Consider the following 10875-nt stretch of genomic DNA (forward strand, 5'->3'; position numbering starts at 1 on the left):
CACAAGAAAGCGAGTTGAAGAAAGGAGCTCAGGGGCACTGTAATTCACAAACCTGCAGAGTTATAAATGACAGCTATCGTCCAAAAATAGACTGAAGTAAGGCTGCCAAGAGGACTTGAAAGCCGGGCAGAATTGCAGGAAACCGATTTCAGGAGGTAGACTGGAATTGCATTGAAAGCATAGGAAAAGAGGCAGAACGTCCACAATGATGCACTTGGCCAAAAAGGGCGTATGCGTTTTTTCCTGAATATATTCAGGAAAAAACGCATACGCCCTTTTTGGCCAACCAAGCAAGCTTGCAAAGGAAATCTGCACTACAATGAAGTCTCACTTCCCCCCCGGTCAAAAGGGCCATCTGAAAAAAGTGTAAAATCCAGAAAGGCAGGACAGGCCATGGAGAACTGGGAGCCTTGTTATGCTGATGGGCGGGATGTAAATTGCCAACAACCACTCGGGAGAAGTGTATGGTGTTTCCTGAAACATCTAAAAAACAAAGCAACAGAACCTAGGGCACTTTCACTTATGATCCTATAGCTTAGGGAAATTAAAATCAAAAAGACACAGCCACCCCAAAGTTTGGAACGGCTCTGTTTACAAGAACCTCGTTTACAGTACAAGTTCAACATCGCAGAAAGTGAAAAATGGATAAAGAAGTTGTGGTATTTACTTACAAAGCAATATCACTCAGCAATGAAATCTGTGTCATCAGGCCCTTAGCAGCACAATGAGTGGATTCAGGTATGATGATTCTAACTGAAGTAAGTCACACAGAAAAAGAAACATCATAAGATATCAGTAATACACGGAATGTAAACTTGGCTACACAGGAACTGAATTACAGAACAGAACAGGGTCTCAAATTTAGAAAACCAACTTATGCTTGCTTAAGGGTAAAGGTGAGTTGGGGTGCTGCATAAAACCAGAGATTGAAATGAGCACAGATAAAGTTCCTTAAGTCAAATATGGAACAGACAAGAGCTACTCCTTGCCCAACGAAATGCACTAAACATCGCATATTAAACGCCTAAGAATGTACCTGACTAGTAAGTATCTTAAAACCTATGGATTGCTATGTCTCCGAAAGAGAATCAAGCATGTGTACAGGGGCATAAACGCAGCAGTGATAGGATTGGAGAGGTTCGGTGAGCAAATGAAGACCCTTTGAAGTCATATTGCATGGTACCCATTCCACGGGTTTCAACTACCCAGGTTTAAGGTATTCTTCCTTCAGCTAAAACATGCATGTGGAACCTAGAGTATGATCAACCATGTGATCGGGAGACGTGTTCAAATATGTCTCAGTTTTCGTACCCTGGTCCTCGGGTGCAACATTCCAGACGCTTACTAACACTCTCCCCACTTGGAGAGTCAGTCCCTTTAACCTCCTGTTTGGCCCAGTTTGCAATTTCTGCGGAAGATGAACAGGAATAGCGAGAATCAATGAGAGACTACCTGGAGGTGTCTGGATGGGCAAATTTAACTCTCATTTCCCACCAGGAAGAGGAATTAACCAAAGGCTCAGCAGCCGTGCCAGAACCAGATTAGGGCCTGAAGACATCCTGCGGTGTTGAGGCCAGGTCACAAGAAAGCGAGTTGAAGAAAGGAGCTCAGGGGCACTGTAATTCACAAACCTGCAGAGTTATAAATGACAGCTATCGTCCAAAAATAGACTGAAGTAAGGCTGCCAAGAGGACTTGAAAGCCGGGCAGAATTGCAGGAAACCGATTTCAGGAGGTAGACTGGAATTGCATTGAAAGCATAGGAAAAGAGGCAGAACGTCCACAATGATGCACTTGGCCAAAAAGGGCGTATGCGTTTTTTCCTGAATATATTCAGGAAAAAACGCATACGCCCTTTTTGGCCAACCAAGCAAGCTTGCAAAGGAAATCTGCACTACAATGAAGTCTCACTTCCCCCCCGGTCAAAAGGGCCATCTGAAAAAAGTGTAAAATCCAGAAAGGCAGGACAGGCCATGGAGAACTGGGAGCCTTGTTATGCTGATGGGCGGGATGTAAATTGCCAACAGACACTCGGGAGAAGTGTATGGTGTTTCCTGAAACATCTAAAAAACAAAGCAACAGAGCCTAGGGCACTTCCACTTATGGTCCTATAGCTTAGGGAAATTAAAATCAAAAAGACACAGCCACCCCAAAGTTTGGGACGCCTCCGTTTACAAGAACCTCGTTTACCGTACAAGTTTAATATCACAGAAAGTGAAAAATGGATAAAGAACTTGTGGTACTTACATACAATGCAGTATCACTCAGCAATGAAATCTATGTCATCAGGCCCGTAGCAGCATAATGAGTGGATTCAGGTACGATGATTCTAACTGAAATAAGTCACACAGAAAAAGAAACATCATAAGATATCAGTAATACACGGAATGTAAACTTGGCTACACAGGAACTGAATTACACAACAGAACAGGGTCTCAAATTTAGAAAACCAACATATTCTTGCTTAAGGGTAAAGGTGACTTGGGGTGCTGCATAAAACCAGAGATTGAAATGAGCACAGATAAAGTTCCTTAAGCCAAATATGGAATAGACAAGAGCTACTCCTTGCTCAACGAAATGGACTCAACACCGCATATTAAACGCCTAAGAATGTACCTGTCTAGTAAGTATCTTAAAACCTATGGATTGCTATGTCTCCGAAAGAGAATCAAGCATGTGTACAGGGGCAGAAACGCAGCAGTGATAGGATTGGAGAGGTTCGTGAGCAAATGAAGACCCTTTGAAGTCATATTGCATGGTACCCATTACACGGGTCTTAACTCTCCAGGTTTAAGGTATTCTTCCTTTAGCTAAAACATGCATGTGGAACCCAAGTATGATCAACCATGTGAATGGGAGACGTGTTCAAATATGTCTCAGTTTTCCTCCCCTGGTACTCGGGTGCAACATTCCAGACGCTTTACTAACACTCTCCCCACTTGGAGAGTCAGCGCCTTTAACCTCCTGTTTGGCCCAGTTTGCAATTTCTGCGGAAGATGAACAGGAATAGCGAGAACCAATGAGAGACTAGCTGGAGGTGTCTGGACGGGCAAATTTAACTCTCATTTCCCACCAGGAAGAGGAAATAACCAAAGGCTCAGCGTGCCGTGCCGGAACCAGATTAGGGCCTGAAGCCATCCTGCGGTGTTGCGGCCAGGTCACAAGAAAGCAAGTTGAAGAAAGGAGCTCAGGGGCACTGTAATTCACAAACCTGCAGAGTTATAAATGACAGCTATCGTCCAAAAATAGATTGAAGTAAGGCTGCCAAGAGGACTTGAAAGCGGGGCAGAATTGCAGGATACCGATTTCAGGAGGTAGACTGGAATTGCATTGAAAGCATAGGAAAAGAGGCAGAACGTCCACAATGATGCACTTGGCCAAAAAGGGCGTATGCGTTTTTTCCTGAATATATTCAGGAAAAAACGCATACGCCCTTTTTGGCCAACCAAGCAAGCTTGCAAAGGAAATCTGCACTACAATGAAGTCTCACTTCCCCCCGGTCAAAAGGGCCATCTGAAAAAAGTGTAAAATCCAGAAAGGCAGGACAGGCCATGGAGAACTGGGAGCCTTGTTATGCTGATGGGCGGGATGTAAATTGCCAAGAACCACTCGGGAGAAGTGTATGGTGTTTCCTGAAACATCTAAAAAACAAAGCAACAGAACCTAGGGCACTTCCACTTATGGTCCTATAGCTTAGGGAAATTAAAATCAAAAAGACACAGCCACCCCAAAGTTTGGAACGGCTCTGTTTACAAGAACCTCGTTTACAGTACAAGTTCAACATCGCAGAAAGTGAAAAATGGATAAAGAAGTTGTGGTATTTACTTACAAAGCAATATCACTCAGCAATGAAATCTGTGTCATCAGGCCCTTAGCAGCACAATGAGTGGATTCAGGTATGATGATTCTAACTGAAATAAGTCACACAGAAAAAGAAACATCATAAGATATCAGTAATACACGGAATGTAAACTTGGCTACACAGGAACTGAATTACAGAACAGAACAGGGTCTCAAATTTAGAAAACCAACTTATGCTTGCTTAAGGGGAAAGGTGAGTTGGGGTGCTGCATAAAAACAGAGATTGAAATGAGCACAGATAAAGTTCCTTTAGCCAAATATGGAATAGACAAGAGCTACTCCTTGCTCAACGAAATGGACTCAACACCCCATATTAAACGCCTAAGAATGTACCTGACTAGTAAGTATCTTAAAACCTATGGATTGCTATGTCTCCGAAAGAGAATCAAGCATGTGTACAGGGGCATAAACGCAGCAGTGATAGGATTGGAGAGGTTCGGTGAGCAAATGAAGACCCTTTGAAGTCATATTGCATGGTACCCATTCCACGGGTTTCAACTACCCTGGTTTTAGGTATTCTTCCTTCAGCTAAAACATGCATGTGGAACCCAGAGTATGATCAACCATGTGATCGGGAGTCGTGTTCAAATATGTCTCAGTTTTCGTACCCTGGTACTCGGGTGCAACATTCCAGATGCTTTACTAACACTCTCCCGACTTGGAGAGTCAATCCCTTTAACCTCCTGTTTGGCCCAGTTTGCAATTTCTGCGGAAGATGAACAGGAATAGCGAGAACCAATGAGAGACTAGCTGGAGGTGTCTGGACGGGCAAATTTAACTCTCATTTCCCACCAGGAAGAGGAATTAACCAAAGGCTCAGCGTGCCGTGCCGGAACCAGATTAGGGCCTGAAGCCATCCTGCGGTGTTGCGGCCAGCTCACAAGAAAGCGAGTTGAAGAAAGGAGCTCAGGGGCACTGTAATTCACAAACCTGCAGAGTTATAAATGACAGCTATCGTCCAAAAATAGACTGAAGTAAGGCTGCCAAGAGGACTTGAAAGCGGGGCAGAATTGCAGGAAACCGATTGCAGGAGGTAGACTGGAATTGCATTGAAAGCATAGGAAAAGAGGCAGAACGTCCACAATGATGCACTTGGCCAAAAAGGGCGTATGCGTTTTTTCCTGAATATATTCAGGAAAAAACGCATACGCCCTTTTTGGCCAACCAAGCAAGCTTGCAAAGGAAATCTGCACTACAATGAAGTCTCACTTCCCCCCGGTCAAAAGGGCCATCTGAAAAAAGTGTAAAATCCAGAAAGACAGGACAGGCCATGGAGAACTGGGAGCCTTGTTATGCTGATGGGCGGGATGTAAATTGCCAACAACCACTCGGGAGAAGTGTATGGTGTTTCCTGAAACATCTAAAAAACAAAGCAACAGAACCTAGGGCACTTCCACTTATGGTCCTATAGCTTAGGGAAATTAAAATCAAAAAGACACAGCCACCCCAAAGTTTGGAACGGCTCTGTTTACAAGAACCTCGTTTACAGTACAAGTTCAACATCGCAGAAAGTGAAAAATGGATAAAGAACTTGTGGTATTTACTTACAAAGCAATATCACTCAGCAATGAAATCTGTGTCATCAGGCCCTTAGCAGCACAATGAGTGGATTCAGGTATGATGATTCTAACTGAAATAAGTCACACAGAAAAAGAGACATCATAAGATATCAGTAATACACGGAATGTAAACTTGGCTACACAGGAACTGAATTACAGAACAGAACAGGGTCTCAAATTTAGAAAACCAACTTATGCTTGCTTAAGGGTAAAGGTGAGTTGGGGTGCTGCATAAAACCAGAGATTGAAATGAGCACAGATAAAGTTCCTTAAGCCAAATATGGAATAGACAAGAGCTACTCCTTGCTCAATGAAATGGACTCAACACCGCATATTAAACGCCTAAGAATGTACCTGACTAGTAAGTATCTTAAAACCTATGGATTGCTATGTCTCCGAAAGAGAATCAAGCATGTGTACAGGGGCATAAACGCAGCAGTGATAGGATTGGAGAGGTTCGGTGAGCAAATGAAGACCCTTTGAAGTCATATTGCATGGTACCCATTACACGGGTCTCAACTCTCCAGGTTTAAGGTATTCTTCCTTCAGCTAAAACATGCATGTGGAACCTAGAGTATGATCAACCATGTGATCGGGAGACGTGTTCAAATATGTCTCAGTTTTCGTACCCTGGTACTCGGGTGCAACATTCCAGACGCTTTACTAACACTCTCCCGACTTGGAGAGTCAGTCCCTTTAACCTCCTGTTTGGCCCAGTTTGCAATTTCTGCGGAAGATGAACAGGAATAGCGAGAACCAATGAGAGGCTAGCTGGAGGTGTCTGGACGGGCAAATTTAACTCTCATTTCCCACCAGGAAGAGGAATTAACCAAAGGCTCAGCGTGCCGTGCCGGAACCAGATTAGGGCCTGAAGCCATCCTGCGGTGTTGCGGCCATCTCAAAAGAAAGCGAGTTGAAGAAAGGAGCTCAGGGGCACTGTAATTCACAAACCTGCAGAGTTATAAATGACAGCTATCGTCCAAAAATAGACTGAAGTAAGGCTGCCAAGAGGACTTGAAAGCGGGGCAGAATTGCAGGAAACCTATTTCAGGAGGTAGACTGGAATTGCATTGAAAGCATAGGAAAAGAGGCAGAACGTCCACAATGATGCACTTGGCCAAAAAGGGCGTATGCGTTTTTTCCTGAATATATTCAGGAAAAAACGCATACGCCCTTTTTGGCCAACCAAGCAAGCTTGCAAAGGAAATCTGCACTACAATGAAGTCTCACTTCCCCCCGGTCAAAAGGGCCATCTGAAAAAAGTGTAAAATCCAGAAAGGCAGGACAGGCCATGGAGAACTGGGAGCCTTGTTATGCTGAAGGGCGGGATGTAAATTGCCAACAACCACTCGGGAGAAGTGTATGGTGTTTCCTGAAACATCTAAAAAACAAAGCAACAGAACCTAGGGCACTTCCACTTATGGTCCTATAGCTTAGGGAAATTAAAATCAAAAAGACACAGCCACCCCAAAGTTTGGAACGGCTCTGTTTACAAGAACCTCGTTTACAGTACAAGTTCAACTTCGCAGAAAGTGAAAAATGGATAAAGAACTTGTGGTACTTACGTACAATGCAGTATCACTCAGCAATGAAATCTATGTCATCAGGCCCGTAGCAGCATAATGAGTGGATTCTGGTACGATGATTCTAACTGAAATAAGTCACACAGAAAAAGAAACATCATAAGATATCAGTAATACACGGAATGTAAACTAGGCTACACAGGAACTGAATTACAGAACAGAACAGGGTCTCAAATTTAGAAAACCAACTTATGCTTGCTTAAGGGTAAAGGTGAGTTGGGGTGCTGCATAAAACCAGAGATTGAAATGAGCACAGATAAAGTTCCTTAAGTCAAATATGGAATAGACAAGAGCTACTCCTTGCTCAACGAAATGGACTCAACACCCCATATTAAACGCCTAAGAATGTTCCTGACTAGTAAGTATCTTAAAACCTATGGATTGCTATGTCTCCAAAAGAGAATCAAGCATGTGTACAGGGGCATAAACGCAGCAGTGATAGGATTGGAGAGGTTCGGTGCGCAAATGAAGACCCTTTGAAGTCATATTGCATGGTACCCATTCCACGGGTTTCAACTACCCAGGTTTAAGGTATTCTTCCTTCAGCTAAAACATGCATGTGGAACCTAGAGTATGATCAACCATGTGATCGGGAGACGTGTTCAAATATGTCTCAGTTTTCGTACCCTGGTACTCGGGTGCAACATTCCAGACGCTTTACTAACACTCTCCCGACTTGGAGAGTCAGTCCCTTTAACCTCCTGTTTGGCCCAGTTTGCAATTTCTGCGGAAGATGAACAGGAATAGCGAGAACCAATGAGAGACTAGCTGGAGGTGTCTGAACGGGCAAATTTAACTCTCATTTCCCACCAGGAAGAGGAAATAACCAAAGGCTCAGCGTGCCGTGCCGGAACCAGATTAGGGCCTGAAGCCATCCTGCGGTGTTGCGGCCAGGTCACAAGAAAGCGAGTTGAAGAAAGGAGCTCAGGGGCACTGTAATTCACAAACCTGCAGAGTTATAAATGACAGCTATCGTCCAAAAATAGACTGAAGTAAGGCTGCCAAGAGGACTTGAAAGCGGGGCAGAATTGCAGGAAACCGATTTCAGGAGGTAGACTGGAATTGCATTGAAAGCATAGGAAAAGAGGCAGAACGTCCACAATGATGCACTTGGCCAAAAAGGGCGTATGCGTTTTTTCCTGAATATATTCAGGAAAAAACGCATACGCCCTTTTTGGCCAACCAAGCAAGCTTGCAAAGGAAATCTGCACTACAATGAAGTCTCCCTTCCCCCGGTCAAAAGGGCCATCTGAAAAAAGTGTAAAATCCAGAAAGGCAGGACAGGCCATGGAGAACTGGGAGCCTTGTTATGCTGATGGGCGGGATGTAAATTGCCAACAACCACTCGGGAGAAGTGTATGGTGTTTCCTGAAACATCTAAAAAACAAAGCAACAGAACCTAGGGCACTTCCACTTATGGTCCTATAGCTTAGGGAAATTAAAATCAAAAAGACACAGCCACCCCAAATTTTGGGACGCCTCTGTTTACAAGAACCTCGTTTACAGTACAAGTTCAACATCGCAGAAAGTGAAAAATGGATAAAGAAGTTGTGGTATTTACTTACAAAGCAATATCACTCAGCAATGAAATCTGTGTCATCAGGCACTTAGCAGCACAATGAGTGGATTCAGGTATGATGATTCTAACTGAAGTAAGTCACACAGAAAAAGAAACATCATAAGATATCAGTAATACACGGAATGTAAACTTGGCTACACAGGAACTGAATTACAGAACAGAACAGGGTCTCAAATTTAGAAAACCAACTTATGCTTGCTTAAGAGTAAAGGTGAGTTGGGGTGCTGCATAAAACCAGAGATTGAAATGAGCACAGATAAAGTTCCTTAAGTCAAATATGGAATAGACAAGAGCTACTCCTTGCTCAACGAAATGGACTCAACACCGCATATTAAACGCCTAAGAATGTACCTGACTAGTAAGTATCTTAAAAACCTATGGATTGCTATGTCTCCGAAAGAGAATCAAGCATGTGTACAGGGGCATAAACGCAGCAGTGATAGGATTGGAGAGGTTCGGTGAGCAAATGAAGACCCTTTGAAGTCATATTGCATGGTACCCATTACACGGGTCTTAACTCTCCAGGTTTAAGGTATTCTTCCTTCAGCTAAAACATGCATGTGGAACCCAAGTATGATCAACCATGTGAACGGGAGACGTGTTCAAATATGTCTCAGTTTTCCTCCCCTGGTACTCGGGTGCAACATTCCAGACGCTTTACTAACACTCTCCCCACTTGGAGAGTCAGCGCCTTTAACCTCCTGTTTGGCCCAGTTTGCAATTTCTGCGGAAGATGAACAGGAATAGCGAGAACCAATGAGGGACTAGCTGGAGGTGTCTGAACGGGCAAATTTAACTCTCATTTCCCACCAGGAAGAGGAAATAACCAAAGGCTCAGCATGCCGTGCCGGAACCAGATTAGGTCCTGAAGCCATCCTGCGGTGTTGCGGCCAGGTCACAAGAAAGCGAGTTGAAGAAAGGAGCTCAGGGGCACTGTAATTCACAAACCTGCAGAGTTATAAATGACAGCTATCGTCCAAAAATAGACTGAAGTAAGGCTGCCAAGAGGACTTGAAAGCGGGGCAGAATTGCAGGGAACCTATTTCAGGAGGTAGACTGGAATTGCATTGAAAGCATAGGAAAAGAGGCAGAACGTCCACAATGATGCACTTGGCCAAAAAGGGCGTATGCGTTTTTTCCTGAATATATTCAGGAAAAAACGCATACGCCCTTTTTGGCCAACCAAGCAAGCTTGCAAAGGAAATCTGCACTACAATGAAGTCTCACTTCCCCCCGGTCAAAAGGGCCATCTGAAAAAAGTGTAAAATCCAGAAAGGCAGGACAGGCCATGGAGAACTGGGAGCCTTGTTATGCTGATGGGCGGGATGTAAATTGCCAACAACCACTCGGGAGAAGTGTATGGTGTTTCCTGAAACATCTAAAAAACAAAGCAACAGAACCTAGGGCACTTCCACTTATGGTCCTATAGCTTAGGGAAATTAAAATCAAAAAGACACAGCCACCCCAAAGTTTGGAACGGCTCTGTTTACAAGAACCTCGTTTACAGTACAAGTTCAACATCGCAGAAAGTGAAAAATGGATAAAGAAGTTGTGGTATTTACTTACAAAGCAATATCACTCAGCAATGAAATCTGTGTCATCAGGCCCTTAGCAGCACAATGAGTGGATTCAGGTATGATGATTCTAACTGAAATAAGTCACACAGAAAAAGAAACATCATAAGATATCAGTAATACACGGAATGTAAACTTGGCTACACAGGAACTGAATTACAGAACAGAAGAGGGTCTCAAATTTAGAAAACCAACTTATGCTTGCTTAAGGGTAAAGGTGAGTTGGGGTGCTGCATAAAACCAGAGATTGAAATGAGCACAGATAAAGTTCCTTAAGCCAAATATGGAATAGACAAGAGCTACTCCTTGCTCAACGAAATGGACTCAACACCGCATATTAAACGCCTAAGAATGTACCTGTCTAGTAAGTATCTTAAAACCTATGGATTGCTATGTGTCCGAAAGAGAATCAAGCATGTGTACAGGGGCATAAACGCAGCAGTGATAGGATTGGAGAGGTTCGTGAGCAAATGAAGACCCTTTGAAGTCATATTGCATGGTACCCATTACACGGGTCTCAACTCTCCAGGTTTAAGGTATTCTTCCTTCAGCTAAAACATGCATGTGGAACCCAGAGTATGATCAACCATGTGAACGGGAGACGTGTTCAAATATGTCTCAGTTTTCGTACCCTGGTACTCGGGTGCAACATTCCAGACGCTTTACTAACACTCTCCCGACTTGGAGAGTCAGTCCCTTTAACCTCCTGTTTGGCCCAGT

General features: G+C 43.7%; 1 long non-coding RNA gene across 1 annotated transcript in view; it reads right to left on the reverse strand.

Moving 5' to 3' along the window:
• The window catches only part of LOC307181470, a 1536115-nt gene extending 1533806 nt beyond the window's left edge, over positions 1-2309 (reverse strand). Inside the window, exon 1 of the long non-coding RNA XR_013826859.1 lies at positions 2247-2309. This is a non-coding gene — a long non-coding RNA (uncharacterized lncRNA). The remainder of the gene's footprint in view (positions 1-2246) is intronic.
• Positions 2310-10875: the final 8566 nt, after the last annotated feature.

The sequence above is a fragment of the Stenella coeruleoalba genome, assembly GCF_951394435.1.
Source record: "Stenella coeruleoalba genome assembly, contig: scaffold_28, whole genome shotgun sequence".
Classification (NCBI taxonomy): Eukaryota; Metazoa; Chordata; class Mammalia; order Artiodactyla; family Delphinidae; genus Stenella; species Stenella coeruleoalba.